We start from the raw sequence: 17,963 nt of genomic DNA, 5'->3' as shown, positions 1-17,963 counted from the left end.
GGATCAAATATGATACTCAACAAAAAACATGTGCACAGATTATATTTTAGATTTTGTCTGAAGGTTCAAAACTATTTTATAGCTGTATTCTTTTACTGTATTGACTCATTCGAGTGTTTTTGTCTGCTGAAAGGATAGCGAGGACAAGCTCTTTGAAACATTCATCTGTCTGCTGTAATCATTATGTGACAGTTCTGTCATTATTAACTCGATCGATCACGACCGCCTCGGGGAAACTTCAGCAGAACGGATGAGCAGCTTTCAAATATCTCCTCGTGACCTTTCATGACCCTCAACACCCGTCCAGATGCATGAGGTAAACAAGAACAAATTTATGATCCCATGCTGAATTTATCCAAATATAAGCGATACAAGATGTTATTTCTCATTTTTAAGCAATTATTAAACATACAATATATATCTATGCAGTGAAATGCTCTAAAATATATATTGTTTATGCCTGATATTATTTCTTAATTGTTAAATGTTACATTATATTAAAATCTAGAATTACACATGCTTAAAAAAAAATCAGGAATCAAAATGTTATATGTATAACATAATGTAAAGCAGAAAAGATGGAGAAAGGTTTTTGAACGTTTGAAATTTGGCAGAAAGGAGTAATATATTGTTTTAGCTTAAAAAAAATTGTCATAAAAATGATAACTAACTTTTTCAAATATATACAAAATAATAATTAAGTAATATATTTTTAACATTTTTAATTAATTTTTTTGCCTTTTTGAGATTCAACTATCTAGTAACTATATATATTAATTATATAATAAAGTCTATAATATACAATATATCTATGCAGAGAAATTATATCTACTATATAATTTTGTCTGATTTTTCCCTTAATTATCATTAAAAAAAATGATGTGTGAAAAATAATGAGTGAAATATGATCTAGACTTGTTTTTTTCTTTCACCCGACTATACATAATAATTACATAATAATGTTGAAAATAAAATATTATCACTCGTATATAGAATATATAAAAGCTTAATATCAAATATATAATTTTTGTCAGATATTACTGTTATTATCATAAAAATTGTGCAAATAACGCATTTTTGTTTTACTCTTATTTAAATTTTTTGGAGTGAAATATGATCTATTGTGTGCCATTTCAGGTATTATTCCGTCTTCTGTACGTAAATATCAAATTAAAACAACATGCATATTTATGATGCCTCTCTTTTTTTTATTTTTTATAATAATAATAAACATCTTGCAGATTCTTCAAGGCCTTTGCAAACATATACATTCACTGTGAGCTGAGCATTTCTGTTTCAGTTTTCCAGGGTTAGTCTGTAAAAACCTGCGGTTCCTAATTTGTTTAGTCAAATTGTCCTTGTTGTTTAATGTGGTTTAAAGAGTTTGTTTCTATAAGATTCAGACCTGCATTAGCAGACGCGTCCAATACAATAGTGACCGCTATAATCAACACTAAAGGGGTTCAAAAGCTTTCATTGAACTAAACTTGAACTAAAGCTGCACAAACACAAGCAGATTTCCATACGACGCAGTGCATCTGTAAACTCCTCTTATGAAAGCTGTCAATCAATATTTGCTCACTAGTGAACATTAAACATCATCTTCTTATTAATTCCAACTTAGATTTTTTAGGTCTGACAGAATCTTGGTTACATAAAAAATCTCCATCTGCTGTATTACATGTACCAGGGTATAATATTTTTAGACGGGATAGATGTGAGGGAAGAGGGGGAGGGGTAATGATTTACATAAAAGATCACATTAACTGTCAGCAGATATGTTGGCCTTTTGACCATGATTTGGAGTGTATTGGGGTGAATATACTGCTCTCACCTGAAATGTCTTTTGTGTTAATTGTTGTATATCGTCCACCCTCCTCTAATAATGATTTCTATATCACTTTTAAAAGCTACTTCAAGCATGTGATTTTAAAATTGAGGTAATACTGCTTGGTGATCTTAACTGTAACTGGCTTAATAAGACTAATAGGAAATCCCTTAAACAGATTACAGATAGTCTGGATTTTACTCAATTGTTGGAAGGTCCTACTAGAATAACCACATCGTCTCAGACACAGATAGATTTAATATTCAGTAACAAGCCTGAAAGAATTGTAAAAACATTTAATTTTATTACTGGACTGTCTGATCATAATCTGACTCTACTGTCGAGAAAACTTACAAAAAAGCGATTTCATCATTCTAATAAACCCGTGGAGCAACTTAGGATTCCTAAGAATGAAATGGATAATTTTCAAAAGGCAGTACAGCAGACTAATTGGATAGATATATTTACTGGGAATAACATAGAAGAAGTTAGCAGAATGTTTTCTACCAAGTTACAAAACCTAGTTAAGGAGTTTACTAGAAAGGTAAAAGGAAAGAAAAAAGTAAATGCACTCCCCTGGCTCAATACTGAAATATTTAATTTGATGAAAGAAAGAGACTCTGTTTTAAAAAGATCATTAAAAACAAAATTAAATAGTGATAGGCATAGGTTCACTTCATTACGTAACCAAGTGATTAAAGAGATAAGAAAGGCCAAAGCCAATTTTTTTATGACAATTATTAATGAGGGAAAAGGTAACACAAAATTGATCTGGGAACAGATTAAGAATGTGATGGGAATCAGCCATAAGATTAGAAACCAGTTAGAATTGAACCTGAATGGTAAACTAATTCAAGACCCAGCTCAAATAGCTGTAGCTTTTAATGAATACTTTATTAATTCTGTGAATGAAATCGCACAGAATTTTTCCCTAATAACTGGAAATGTTGTCACAATAGATGAAAGCATGCCTTCTTTTAGCATTCAACCTATCTGTGAAGTAAAAACTCAGGCAATTATTAATTCCAACTTAGATTTTTAGGTCTGACAGAATCTTGGTTACATAAAAATCTCCATCTGCTGTATTACATGTACCAGGGTATAATATTTTTAGACGGGATAGATGTGAGGGAAGAGGGGAGGGGTAATGATTTACATAAAAGATCACATTAACTGTCAGCAGATATGTTGGCCTTTTGACCATGATTTGGAGTGTATTGGGGTGAATATACTGCTCTCACCTGAAATGTCTTTTGTGTTAATTGTTGTATATCGTCCACCCTCCTCTAATAATGATTTCTATATCACTTTTAAAAGCTACTTCAAGCATGTGATTTTAAAATTGAGGTAATACTGCTTGGTGATCTTAACTGTAACTGGCTTAATAAGACTAATAGGAAATCCCTTAAACAGATTACAGATAGTCTGGATTTTACTCAATTGTTGGAAGGTCCTACTAGAATAACCACATCGTCTCAGACACAGATAGATTTAATATTCAGTAACAAGCCTGAAAGAATTGTAAAAACATTTAATTTTATTACTGGACTGTCTGATCATAATCTGACTCTACTGTCGAGAAAACTTACAAAAAAGCGATTTCATCATTCTAATAAACCCGTGGAGCAACTTAGGATTCCTAAGAATGAAATGGATAATTTTCAAAAGGCAGTACAGCAGACTAATTGGATAGATATATTTACTGGGAATAACATAGAAGAAGTTAGCAGAATGTTTTCTACCAAGTTACAAAACCTAGTTAAGGAGTTTACTAGAAAGGTAAAAGGAAAGAAAAAAGTAAATGCACTCCCCTGGCTCAATACTGAAATATTTAATTTGATGAAAGAAAGAGACTCTGTTTTAAAAAGATCATTAAAAACAAAATTAAATAGTGATAGGCATAGGTTCACTTCATTACGTAACCAAGTGATTAAAGAGATAAGAAAGGCCAAAGCCAATTTTTTTATGACAATTATTAATGAGGGAAAAGGTAACACAAAATTGATCTGGGAACAGATTAAGAATGTGATGGGAATCAGCCATAAGATTAGAAACCAGTTAGAATTGAACCTGAATGGTAAACTAATTCAAGACCCAGCTCAAATAGCTGTAGCTTTTAATGAATACTTTATTAATTCTGTGAATGAAATCGCACAGAATTTTTCCCTAATAACTGGAAATGTTGTCACAATAGATGAAAGCATGCCTTCTTTTAGCATTCAACCTATCTGTGAAGTAAAAACTCAGGCAATTATTAATTCTCTTAAAATCTCATCAACAAAAGATATTTATGGAATGGACTCGAAAATGCTTAAATGCCTGAAAGAACATCTATCTTACCCTATCACACAAATTTTTAATCAGTCAGTACTAGAGGATATTTCCAACCACCTGGAAGACTGCAATTGTAACTCCCATATTTAAGTCAAAGGACCCACGGAACATATCTAACTATCGCCCAATTAGTATTCTTCCAGTAGTCTCTAAGGTTGCTGAAAAATGTGTGTCAGAGCAGTTTGTCTCTTTTCTTAATAATAGTCCCTTCACACTTCATCCGATGCAGTTTGGCTTCCGGGCCCATCACTCCGCAGAAACGGCTAACTGTTGCTTTTAGAGACTGTTAGAGCAATGGTGGACAAGGGAGGTGTTGTTGGCGCTGTGTTTTAGACCTCCATAAAGCATTTGACACAGTCAACCATCAGGTCCTTATTGCCAAACTCTCTACTTATAATCTTTCCCTCTGCAATTAAATGGTTTGAGTCATATTTAACTGGTAGAACTCAATTTGTTTCTGTGAACACCCATCGTTCACTAGCTCTTAATTTATGCACAGGGGTGCCACAAGGATCAATACTTGGCCCGCTTTTGTTTAGTCTATATATTAATGACTTGCCATCAGTTTGCCCTGATATCAATACAATAATGTATGCGGACGATACTGTAATTTATGTGCATGCCAAGACAAAAAATCTGGCTGCCATAAAATTGACCAAAGCCATGGACCAGATTACCAATTGGCTAAATCGTTCATGTCTTCAATTAAATGTAGACAAAACTGTGGGAATGTTTTTTACAAAAAGACAATGTAATAGTGTGTCAAACATATCAATTTCGGGTCAAAACATTACTATTGTGCCACAATTTAAATATCTGGGCGTTATTATTGATTCTAATTTCTTTTTTAAAACACATATTAAGAAAGTCTGCAATAGGGTCAAGTTTAGTTTAGCTAATTTTAGATATATTAGAAGTGCCCTTACATTTCATGCTGCTAAATTATTTATGGATGCAATGATTATGTCACATCTAACATATGGTCTGACAAGCTGGGGACAAACTAACAGCTCATCACTTAAGCCACTAGCAACTATTTATAAAAAAACTCTTAAAATTTTGGACCAGAAGCCTAATAGTTTACACCATTGTATAATCCTTAAAAAATATAAACTGCTGAGCTGGGAAAATGTAATCAAATATAAAAATATTTGTCTGGTTTACAAAATTTTACATAATACCGCTCCGCCTCCTTTCAATTCATTCATAATCCAACGTAATAACAGCAGTTATAATACCAGAAGTACCACACGTGGCGACCTAGTAATCCCACTCAGAAAAAGTACATTTGGTCAATTATCATTTTCATTTACTGCAATACATAACTGGAATTCATTGCCCATTACAATTAAAAACATACATATGTATTCGACTTTTATTGTACACCTTAAAAATTGGCTAATCGACAATTACACCTGCACACATTAATATGCTAGATGTGATGTGTGCACTAGATGTGACATGATCATGCTTCTGCTACTTGATCTCTGCTGACTGTTTCAATGCTATGTCCTATATGTGTTTTAATGTGGCCTTTGCATGATTATTTTGTGTGTCAATTTTTTCTAGTTTATTGCTTGACCTGCTTTTATGTCTTTGCAAGTTGTGTTTGCTTGTCTGTTTCAATTTTGTACCACTTTGTTTGTTTGTCTAAGCTTTTGCTTAAGCTTTGTTTTAATTGTAATGTATTTATTGATGTATGCCAATTAACAACTGGCTGGGGACTACAGCTGGAAATTAGCCGTAGAGGCTAAAGCTGCTCTTTTCATTAAAAGAGGTTGTCCACATTACTATAAACCAATAAAGTAAAGTAAAGTAAAGTAAACAGTGAGCAGAAAATAAGTGAAATAACAAAATATGACACACAAAAGCATTTCTGGCACCGTCCTCAAATATTAATATTGAATGGCGAAGCATGTAATTTCATTTGTTCAATAATAAAAAAAAAAAAGGGGGATGCACTGATAAAGAAATTTTACCCACTAATTGTTTTTATGTTACATTTAAATATAAAAAATGTATATTGGATATTAAAATCTAGAATTACACATGCTTAAAAAAAAAATCAGGAATCAAAATGTTATATGCATAACATAATGTAAAGCAGAAAAGATGGAGAATGGTTTTTGAACGTTTGAAATTTGCCAGAAAAGAGTAATATATTGTTTTAGCTTAAGAAATATATTCATATATCATCAGAATTGATTTACTATAGTTTTATTAATATTTTAAATTATATTTTATGTTTTTATATCTTCTGTTTTCAGTTTAAATGTAAAGTTTTAATTATTATTTTTTTTTTTTTTAAATCATTTTCATCATTTTTTTTTTTTAGAATTATGTCTAAACAGTTTTTAGCTTAGTTTATTTAGTTTGACTTATTCTAGTACTTCGACTTAAACTAAAAGAAAAGGAGACATTTGCTTTGGCAACTAGCTGAAATAAAATAAGTATTTTTATATTTTATTTCAGTTAATGTTTATTTTATTTCAAGTAATGAAAATGTTTTTGTATGATTTTAGTTTTAATGAATTATAATATAATTAAATTAAATTTTAAAATATATAATAATTACACGCTAATAATAACGTGATAAATAACCTGGATACATATTTATAAAAATAGAAATTTCACAATACACCTGAGATATATATGTGCCACCCCTACTCAATCTTTTAATATCAGATCAATTTTTTAAAATATATATACTGTATATATATATATATATATATATATATATATATACAGTATATACAGTTGAGGTCAAAAGTTTACATCCCCCCTTCAGAATCTGCAAAATGTTAATTATTTTACCAAAATAAGAGGGATAATACAAAACGCATGTTATTGTTTATTCAGTACTGATCTGAATAATATATTTTACATAGGGTTCAGAAAATTCCTCCAGCTCCCACAAATTCTTTGGTTTTCCAGCATTTTTGCGTATTTGAACCCTTTCCAACAATGACTGTATGATTTTGAGATCCATCTTTTCACACTGAGGACAACTGAGGGACTCATACGCAACTATTACAGAAGGTTCAAACGCTCACTGATGCTCCAGAAGGAAAAACCATGCATTAAGAGCCGGGGCGTGAAAACTTTTGAATTTGAAGATCAGGGTAAATTTAACTTATTTTGTCTTCTGGAAACATGTATCTTTTGTAGCTTCTGAGGGGCAGTACTAAATGAAAAAAAAAAAAACAAAACAAAAAAACACTGTATTAAGAATCAAGGGGATGAAAACTTTTGAACGGGGTCATTATTATAAATCCAACTATTATTTTCTCTTGTGGACTATATGCAAATGTCTTTTATGTGAAATATCTTATTCAGGTCAGTACTAAATAAACAATGATCCCTCTTATTTTGGTAAAATAATGAACATGTTGCAGATTCTGAACTTTTGACTTCAACTGTATATACAGTATATATATATTAAAAAAACAAATTTTTTTATTTATTTATTTATTTTTTTAGAATACATCAAATGAACTAACATGAAAGCTTGTTTCTATTGCATGAGTTCCAGCAGACGTGACATCAGCCGCTCTTACCTGTGGATTTGTGTTTGATTTCCCTCAGTTCAGCTCATTCATCTCGTCTCTCAGCAGACCCTTATCAGCACAGAAACACAATATATGAGCGAGGAAATGAAACGCAGTCATTGTGCTGTTTGATCAGCGGGTGTGGAGGGAAACACATGACAGACAAGGAGCGTGTACACATGCTGATGATGTGGAGATGGTGAAGAAACTCTTCCTGAAGCACGTCGTGACATGAGAGCATTCATGACCTACATCTCGACATGCCAGGATGGATCAGATGCCAGCAACAAAAGCACTAGTTATAACAGCAAGGGCTTGTTTATCCATGAAAACCTTACTTTAGGGGTGTGCAGATATTTATGCAACTATTGCATACTATTTATTAAGCCAAAATGCATGTCAGTACACAACATTAAACAGGTCAGGAACGCCCATTTTTGCCATGTTTACTCAGTGTAATTTACCAAGTCATATCCTTTAGGACAAAGTTGAGAAACTACAGTCTTTTTTGTGACCAGCTAACATCTTGCTGACATTCCCAGTGAGTTATGAAAACATTATTTGTTAAAGTTCCTTGAACGTTTAAAACATCCAGTTTTGTTAAAATGCACTTTAAAGGAACATTCCATTTGATCATTTTGCAAACATTGCGGAAACGTTACATTTGAATGTTCTCTGAACGTATTAAAACAAGTAGTAACAATGTACAATTAAAAACGTTCCATAAATGTTGACATAACATTTTTAATAGTGCGGTCAAACGATTAATCACATCCATTATAAGTTTTTGTTTACATAATATATGTGTGCATACTGTTATGTATACAGAAATACAAACACATGCATGTATATATTTAAGAAAAATATGTTGTTTATATATATTAATATATAATATAAAATATAAGAATATGAATATATAAATGTATAAAAGTAAATATTTTCAAAATATATACTGTATGTGTGTGTATTTATACATAGATAATAAATATACAAAGTACACATACATATATTATGTAAACCAAAACTTTTATTTTGGATGCAATTAATCGTTTGACAGCACTCATTTTTATGCAAATGTTTTTAGAACATTATTAAACACGCGATAACTTTGAATGAAGTTCTATTAAAGTTATTAGAAGAACATTTGTTCAACACTTTGCCAGAATGTAAAGTTTGTCCCCAGATAACAAAAACATGTTCAAAGAACGTTCAGTTTTTAAAAATGTGTTAAAAATGCTTTTTTTTGGTTATATATGAACTTTGCATTATATATATATATATATATAATTTGCATTACAAGATTATTTCTGAATGTTCCCTGAACAATCAAAACGGCCAGTTTTCTAAAAAGCGTATTTTCTTGGTTGCATGCAACTTTTCAGGAAAGAATCTGTTTTATCATTTTCCAAACATTATGGGAACGTTACATTTAAATGTTCTCTGAACATTCTGAAAGAATTAGTAACATTTAAAACAATAACGTTGACAAGCATCCACTAAAACGTTTCAGAAAAACGTTACATTAATGATGCATAAATATTGTTTTTAAGATAACGTTTATAAAACATTATTAACGGCCAGATAACATTATGGGAACATTAGTTGTGAATGTCTTGAATGTTCCGAAACAGTAAAAAAACGTTACAGTAACGTTGACTAAAATGTTACATGAACGACATATAAATGACGCTTTTATGCTAATGTTTTTAGAACATTGTTAAACACCAGATAACTTTGAACGAAAATTCTATTATTATTATTATAATTATTAAAAATTCTATAAAGTCTTGAATGTTTGTTCATAGCTTTGAAAGAACCTTGAGAAACTACATTATGTGCAAAGTTTGTGTCGTACAAGTGGCCAGCTAACAAAAACGCAATCGAAGAATGTTATACCAATGTTCCCAGTGAGTTATGAAAACGTTATATATAAACAGCCAAACTCCAGATTTTTGAATATTTTAAAAACGTATTTTCTTGGTTATATATGAATGTGTATATATATATGGTTATATAATGGTTATATATGAACATTTTGTAAACTTCATGGAAACGTTACATTTGAATGTTTTTTAAACACATTCTGAAACAAGTGTAACATTTAAAACAAGTAATAACATTTACAAAACATTAGACGAACGTCAACTAAAACGTTCAATGAATGATATATATATGTTAAGTTCAACAAAAAGACAGCGCTTCCACAAAATGCTACTTTTACTTACTACATCAGATAAATAACAATAACGACCACAACAATATAAACAACATTTTATCTTCAAAAAGGTTATTAAACGCCTGAACGAACATTCTATTAACGTTACATTTGAAATAAAAGAACGTTTGTTCATTACTTTGAGAAAACCTTGCAAGAACGTTCTGAGAACATTCCCTGTCAGCTGGACATTGAGATTATTTAATGTGCATGCATAAACATCTATTTTTATGTCAGTGTTTTTCACAGCGCAAAATTCAACATGTTGCTTATCATTTCCTTGTAATTACTTGTGAGATTTTCAAGCAAGCTAGCAATTGCATCAAATGTCTTTCAGTGTATAACATGTTTTTAACAATGCAGTCTTATTTTCCTTTTTTTTGATGCTTGACAAACACTTTATGACCCTCTGAGATATAATGTTTCTTATGGAGACTCTTGCCCTCTGCAGCTGAGGAAACTCAAGCACACAAACACATGCAGATACTGTATGTGTCACATTACCTGCAGAAACGCCCTGCCTCTAATTCATCTGCAGATTCATTTACAGTCACCAAACTGGTTAAAGGTTTCATGACCAGGGTTGGAACTGTCACAAGCTTTTGGACTTTGTAACTGTTAGCCATCCAAACAACACACGAAACACAGAACCAAGAAAATAAGATACATGATTATTTTCTATTAAACCAGAAAATATTGATGCAACACTGGGACTATGAGGATTTTTGTGACATCCTTGTGATTGTATTTCTTATAATTTCCCATTAAATGGACATAATATCTTGTAATAAGATGCTGTTTTAAAAGATGTGTTATTTTAATATCATTTAGGGATTTTTATAGTTTTTATTCATATTTTTAATGTGTTTTTATTTTCTGTTTTAATTTTAATTTTAAGTTTTAATAATTAATTTTGTGTGATTTTTATTCATTTTTTTAAATGTGTTTTATTATGTTGTAATGTTATATACTTTTATTTCAGTTTCAGTTTTAGTTATTTTAGGGCATCAATTTAAACTAAATGAAAATTTGAATTTTTTTTTTTTTTTTTATATTTTATTAACTATAATAACCTTGTTGCTCGTCACTTGACTAGTTGAATTTGCAACATTTGCAAAATCTTGCAAGCATAATATTCATAAATTAACCTAATTTCGAGAAATAAAAAAGAAGAAATCAATATTCATTGATTTTAAGATGCAATTGCAGAATGTAAAGTCACAAATACTAGAATTACTAGAAAACGTCTTGACACGAGCTGCTTCCAGAGAGATGATAATCTATGTTTGTACATAAATTACATCCAGTATAAGTTATAAGTTGTTATACAGTTAAAGAAAGCTTTAGAAATCACCTTAAATGTTTCTCCTCTTCATCAAGACCAAGTTCATGCAAAATCCATGTCCAGGAATGTCACGCTCTGTTTAGACAAGCAAAAGATCAGCCTTAACACAACTCCTACATTTTTATGCATTGGTTTTGTGCAGCCTGATCAACATTTAAACCCAAGAGAAAATCAAACAACATTTCAATGCTATTTCAGTGTGCTAAATGATGCGATAGATGAATTTACTGCTATTGTACAAGCACTTACAGTTAAACCTTACATATTAATTTCATTAAAACATCTGGATCACCTCAGAATCAAAAGAAAAGAAAATGATATTTTACAAAAAATTGAAGCCTATTAGGAACATTATCATTTATGCATTTTCACATTTTCCCTCAAAATTCTCATTACTGGATGTTTTAGTTTTCCCCTCTAATTTCTATTATTCTCAATTATTTTCATTACTGCAATTAATTTCTTGTCTTAAATAAACAAAATAGTGTTAAACAATCTTGATTTAACTCACTATAAATTGAAATCAGGACAGCAAATGCTACCCAGGGTTATTAGAATTAACTAAAACTAAAATTAAAACTAAAACCATTAAAAAAAATCATTATTGTTACTTGAAATAAACTAAACGTTAACTGAAATAAAGTAAAAATTAAAAAATGTCTAATTTTATGTTACTTTAAGTACTACATTAATTACACATAAAACTGAAATAATTAAAATATTAATTAATTAAGATATTACAAAAGAGTAATAATAATGATGATAACAACAAAATAACAAAATTTAACTAAGTACTAAAATAGCTAAAATTGAAATAAAAATATATATTTTAAAAAGACTAATAAAAGTCATAAAAACATAACAAAATTACTAAATCTTTAACAAAATGTAACTTTATGTACTAAAATAATAACAAACAGAAACTGACATAAAAATTATATACAGACATTAAAAAAATAAAAAGGACAAAACAACAACAACAAAAATGACTATAACTTTAAATGAAAACAGAAAGTACAAAAATTAAAACAAATTCAAAATATTAATAAAACACATAATTGTATATCAATGACACTGTATAAATGCAACTAAAACATCATTGTTTTTCTCCATCACAGTATTATTAATTGTGAGCTTAATTGTCGTGAAAATCTGGTCAGGAAAAAATCTTGACGGTCTCAGACACGTTTCATGTCCTTCAAATCATTTAAAATCAATTATTCAGTTAGTTTTTGGGGTGAAATATGACCCGGACGAGTTGCATGTTTGACCCTGGCAGCGGAACAAGAGAAACTGAAGCACTTTTGTGGCTGATAGCGGCTGTCTGACAGCATTAGAAGTGAATGGAAACGCTCGGGCCCCAGAGAACCGGAAAGACGAGGACAAAGCCACTCACCTCTGTCTAAAACCACATGTTCTTCAAGAGCTCGACCTTCTCAATCCTTCACCTGTCCTAACCTTGCCTTTCTGGTCTTTAGTCACCAAAACAAAGACCAGCACCATCCAGAACCAGCAGCTTCACTTGGAAAAGAGTGAGAAAATCAAGACAGAAAGAGAGGTTTTCGGTCCTACCTGAGGATCGCAGCAGGGCTCGTGAAGGTCTCACACACACACACACACTAGAACATGTAGGTCTGCGTGCTGCTGCATGTTCTGAGGGTTTGGGAGCGTCTCTATCCACGCTGAGTCACTCACATTACAGACTTCTAGTGTGCTGCGGGGCGTCAAAGTGGCCAGAGATACACAAGGGTTTAGTCACTTCCATAAGGAGCAACCTAGAAGAAAGAAACATCATATACCAGATCTCAGACGTCTGCTGTGCTGGAAATCCTTTACCTAATTTGGTGTTTCTGGTCAAAAATGGCCCACCTTTTAAAATTTTTTAGTAAATCTCCCATTATGCGATATTATCACCAAATATTGGATTCAGTATTTTTGAAAATTCTAAATGTTAGTTAATACTATGACACTGGAAACCTAGTATCTTTGCTCACACGTGGTATAACAACTAACCAATTTTTGGGGGGTAATTTTTGTACTTTTTGTGATTTTATTACCAATTTTTTTTTTAGTAATTTTTGTACTTTTTGTGATTTTATTACCTTTTTTTTTTTTTTTTATGCCATCTTTTTGTCAAATTGTTTTCTTTCAGTTAGCACAATTATTGCATTTCTTCTTGGAAGTGGTTGATTGTAGGCCTCATTGATTTGAGCCCATGCACCTCTGAGTGAACAAAGCATAATTTCTAGGTCATTTTGACAATATTCACTCAAAAACTGATATAAATGAGACCCATGATCAAAAAATCTTTTTGTCAACTAGTTTTCTTTTCATTTAGCACCGATTTTGTTTTTCTTTTGACTAATCATAGGCCTCATTGAACTGAGTTGATGCACCTCAGTTGAAAAAAGCATTGCTTGTGGATAATTTTGACAATATTCCCTCAAAAACTGATATAAATAAGACATATTATCAAAAAAAAAAAAAGACTGGTCTTTTAAAAACTGCTTGTAAATGTCTTATTATGCTATATTATGACTAAATGTTCTATTCAATCTCTTTGAAAAATGTGCTAGTTAATGTTTTTGTTTTTTAATTGGACAAAATTCTACTGACTTTGCTCATACATGGTAATACAACTTCCGGCCAAAGAAAAAAAAAAAAAGATAATTTTTGTATTCCCCACACTGTGTTGGTGTTCCGGGTCAAAAATGACCCGCTTACAAAAACTTGCTTGTAAATCTTTCATTATGCTATATTATCACCAAATCTTTATTCAATCTTTTTGTCGACTTGTTTTCTTTCAATTGGCACAAGTTTAGTTTTTTAATTTTGGAACTGATTGATCGTAAGCCTCATTGATTTGAGCTCATGCACCTCAGTATATGAGTGAAAAAGGCATTATTTGTGAATAACTGACAATATTCACTCAAAAACTGAGATCAATGAGACCGGCAATCAACCAGTTCCAACAAAACCTGTGCTAACTGAAAGAAAGAAAACAAGTGGATAACTGTATTGCATCCAATATTTTGTGATAATATAGCCTAGCATCACAAGCAATTTTTAGTAGGCCAGTCATTTTTGACTGGGAACACCACAAGTGTAATTGTGCTCAGATTTGCTCAGCTGCTATCCACATGCTACTCAAACAATGTTTGTCAAATAATGTCTATTTAATTCCCAAAAAGAACAATAATGAATTAATTTAATTTCAGCAATAATGAAGTTTGCTACTGGGTTCTTATGAGAGGTGATGTACAGTCACATGGTTATTATAATTGACAAGTAGCAAGCAATCATTTAAAAACATTATACAAATGTTTACACAACTGACCGAGTTTTCCAGAGAAGCACATGATAAGAATAGAATATTTACTGTAAATGAGTCCTGCTGCATGTACAAAATTACAGCTAATATTTAAAATAAAAATCACATGAAATCATAGACAGAAAAAAGTGAAATATATTTATTAATAGAAAAGTGTATTGAAACCATTGAAAAAAAGTGTGCATTTGTGTTTTTTGATCCATCAGGCTTTTATGGCTTATATAATCTAATATAGTGAAAATATGAAGGAAAATACAGCTCAATTTTTTCAAAGTCTTATGCAATTTGGTGCAGATGCTGATGAAAAACTGATGCATATAACGTAAACCAATAAGAACTTTATAACAGTAGCAGATACTTGCATAAAATGATTTAAATATCAGTGGTTGCTCTATATCCCCAATAATATGTCTTAGTAAGATGAGATTGAAATGATCCAAACACATAATGCAATGCAATGCAATGATGATTGATCAACATGAAATCAAACATGAGATCAAAGCATTTTGCACTGCTGTTGCCATTTTATAAACTTAGATTTTTACTCAAGCTTTTTGAAACAGGACAGTGTTGGGCTTATTTCATGGATTCCAAACCCCGAAAACAACTTCCATTGTTGGAGGAAGTCCACTATGAGGAAGAACTGCAGCATGAAGGATTTCTGGACCACTGAAGAATTTGTGACACGCCCTTGATGTGTAAACGTGTCAAAGATCTGCAGCGACATGCTGCATCTGATGCTTCAGGAGGAAACCAAGCCAAATTCAATGCTGTTTTAAATGCGCGCTTTTTTTTAAAAAGTGAAGTGGATTCTGATTGTCTGTCAACGTTCTTCAGCTGGAAAAATCATTCGGAAAGTGATTCCAAGGATATCGTTTCTTTGCGTTATTATCATTATGTGAAAATCCATAGACCTTAACCAGGGTAGCGTCATATTTAATTTGAAAATGAGGCTGTGAGGGACTGAAGTGTAGTGAAGTTCAATGGATTCTACTGTTATTTAATCTTCATAATGCATTCGGTTATTAAGTTATATGTGACCCTGGAGCACAAAAGCAGTCATAAGCAGCACAGCTATATTTGTAGCAATAGCCAACAATACATTGTATGGGTCAAAATTATACATTTTTCTTTTATGCCAAAAATTATAAGGATATTAAGTAAAGAGCATGTTCCATTAAGATATTTAGTAAATTTACTACTGTAAATATATCAAAACTTAATTTTTGATTAGTAATATGCATTGCTAAGAACTTCATTTGGACAACTTTAAAATATTTCTCAATATTTAGATTTTTTTGCACCCTCAGATTCCAGATTTTCAAATATTGTCCTAACAAACATTTACACTTATGACTGGTTTTGTGCTCCAGGGTCACATATTGGTGTCAAAAAGCTTTTGTAAAATAGATTTAGATTTTTCTCCATGCAAGTAAAACAGATTTGTTTTCTTTGAAAACTTTTCAGAGTAATGCTTCCATTCTTTTGTTAGAAATAAATACGTAGCCCAGGTTTTATAAATTTGGGCTGCTTTTTGAGAAATTATAAAGTCAAAGAAATGTAATTAAATTCCATTAATTCCAATGAGATAATAGTGGCAATTCTCATATTCTTATAAGTTTTATATTTGCATTATCATTATTTATTTTATTATTATGTATTTAGTTGGTGTAACTCGTGTAATTTCAAAGAATTTCTCAATTTTTCCATTAATAAAAAAGGAATATTCAATTAATATTCAAAGCTTGAACGTAAAAATGAGAGGTTGCCGATTAGACACAATATAGTTTTAGCTGACAAATATTTAAACATTATGACTGTTTTATAAAATAACAATTTTTAGGTCCAAACAGACCCAGAATGTAAAAATAGTTACACAGATTTTGAATGCAATATGAGGGTTAAAAAAACCCCAATTGTTCAGCTGATGAAATGTCTTCACAATAAGTCTATTCTTACAGAATTAAAACAATTAAAACTTTATCCATTCATGGAGCACATCCCATAATACTGCCAAAAAGCTTTCCCCCCATTAACAATGGTGCTGTGTGTAAGCAGCTGTGTGTATAATATTCTCAAAGTTTTAGATGCTTGTTAAAGATCAGTTTTTAAGGGCTGTGTGCTGTGAGGCGCGTGATCAATCACACGGCGTTTACGGCTCAGCTGATACAAACAATACTGAAGTACACACACTGCAGGAAGAGTAGCACTGTATGGTAGTGTGCTATTCTGAATAAATTCACAAGCCACTTACCCCACAGGTGTCCAGGTGTGTTACTCCGTGTCACAATCTTTCCTGCACTGGAGACTAAAGTCATTTCACTAGCAAAAGAGCTGTGAACTCCTCCCTGTGGAGGTCAAACATTAACTCACGTACAGTACGGTACAGTACAGAGAACCCTGAGAGTCCAGACATCTGTGCTGTTCATCACAGCTGACACATTCTGCTTTATGACATTGCTTTGGTGTGTTTTCTGTTGGTGTTGCTTAAGATTATGGCTGATATGATCCTGTAATCTTTTAAGCATTTAAAAAAAAAAAATCAGTACGGTAAGGTTCCATTTGTTAACTGCATTAGCTTACAATGAAAAATACCTTAAGCATTTATTAATCCAAGTAAATTTCGACATTTACTAATGCATTAAGTTGAAGCTGAATATGAACTAACAATGAACAGTTGCATTTTATTAACTAACGGTAACGTGATCCTCATTATTATTTTTAGATTTAACTAATATTAATTAACAAGCTCTTATTGTAAAGTGCAATCAAAAAACGCAATCGTGAAAAGAGTTTGAATGAACTAAATAATTACTGCTTTAAAGGTGATTCATGCAGTTAATTGTCAAATGGCAGAATGTGTGTCAACGACTTAAATCATTTGGATGATTAGTGCTTTGATTTTCAGGTTTCTAAAGCAACATGAATTTAATAACGGAGATTCAAAGAGGTCAAATCATTTGGATGCACAATATGGGCCCAAAATAAATAAATAAAAATAAATGAAAAAAAAAAAAAAATTTAGTGGAACATTTTTACAAATTATTTTATTACCATTTATATTATTCTGTTTATTTGAATTATTTTTTAAATAATATTTGACTATTTTCTTAGTAGAATTAAATTTATTTTAAAGTATGTTTAATATTTTAATTATGCATTAAGCAGCATTTTTATCAAAAGCAGTTGTTATTATTATATAGTCATACACCCTTTATTCATAACATGCCACAACCTCAAGTCATTCATAAAAATGATCAACTCAATGACTGTAACTTTCACATGGCCTCAATTGCTGAGATTAAATTGAGATTTTCTTCATTTCTATTAATTAAAAAAAAAAAAACACACCCAAGCTTACG

This window comes from Onychostoma macrolepis, chromosome 20, assembly GCF_012432095.1.
Source record: "Onychostoma macrolepis isolate SWU-2019 chromosome 20, ASM1243209v1, whole genome shotgun sequence".
Classification (NCBI taxonomy): Eukaryota; Metazoa; Chordata; class Actinopteri; order Cypriniformes; family Cyprinidae; genus Onychostoma; species Onychostoma macrolepis.
The sequence above is the reverse complement of the archived record's forward strand: the minus strand, read 5'-3'. Positions refer to the sequence as shown.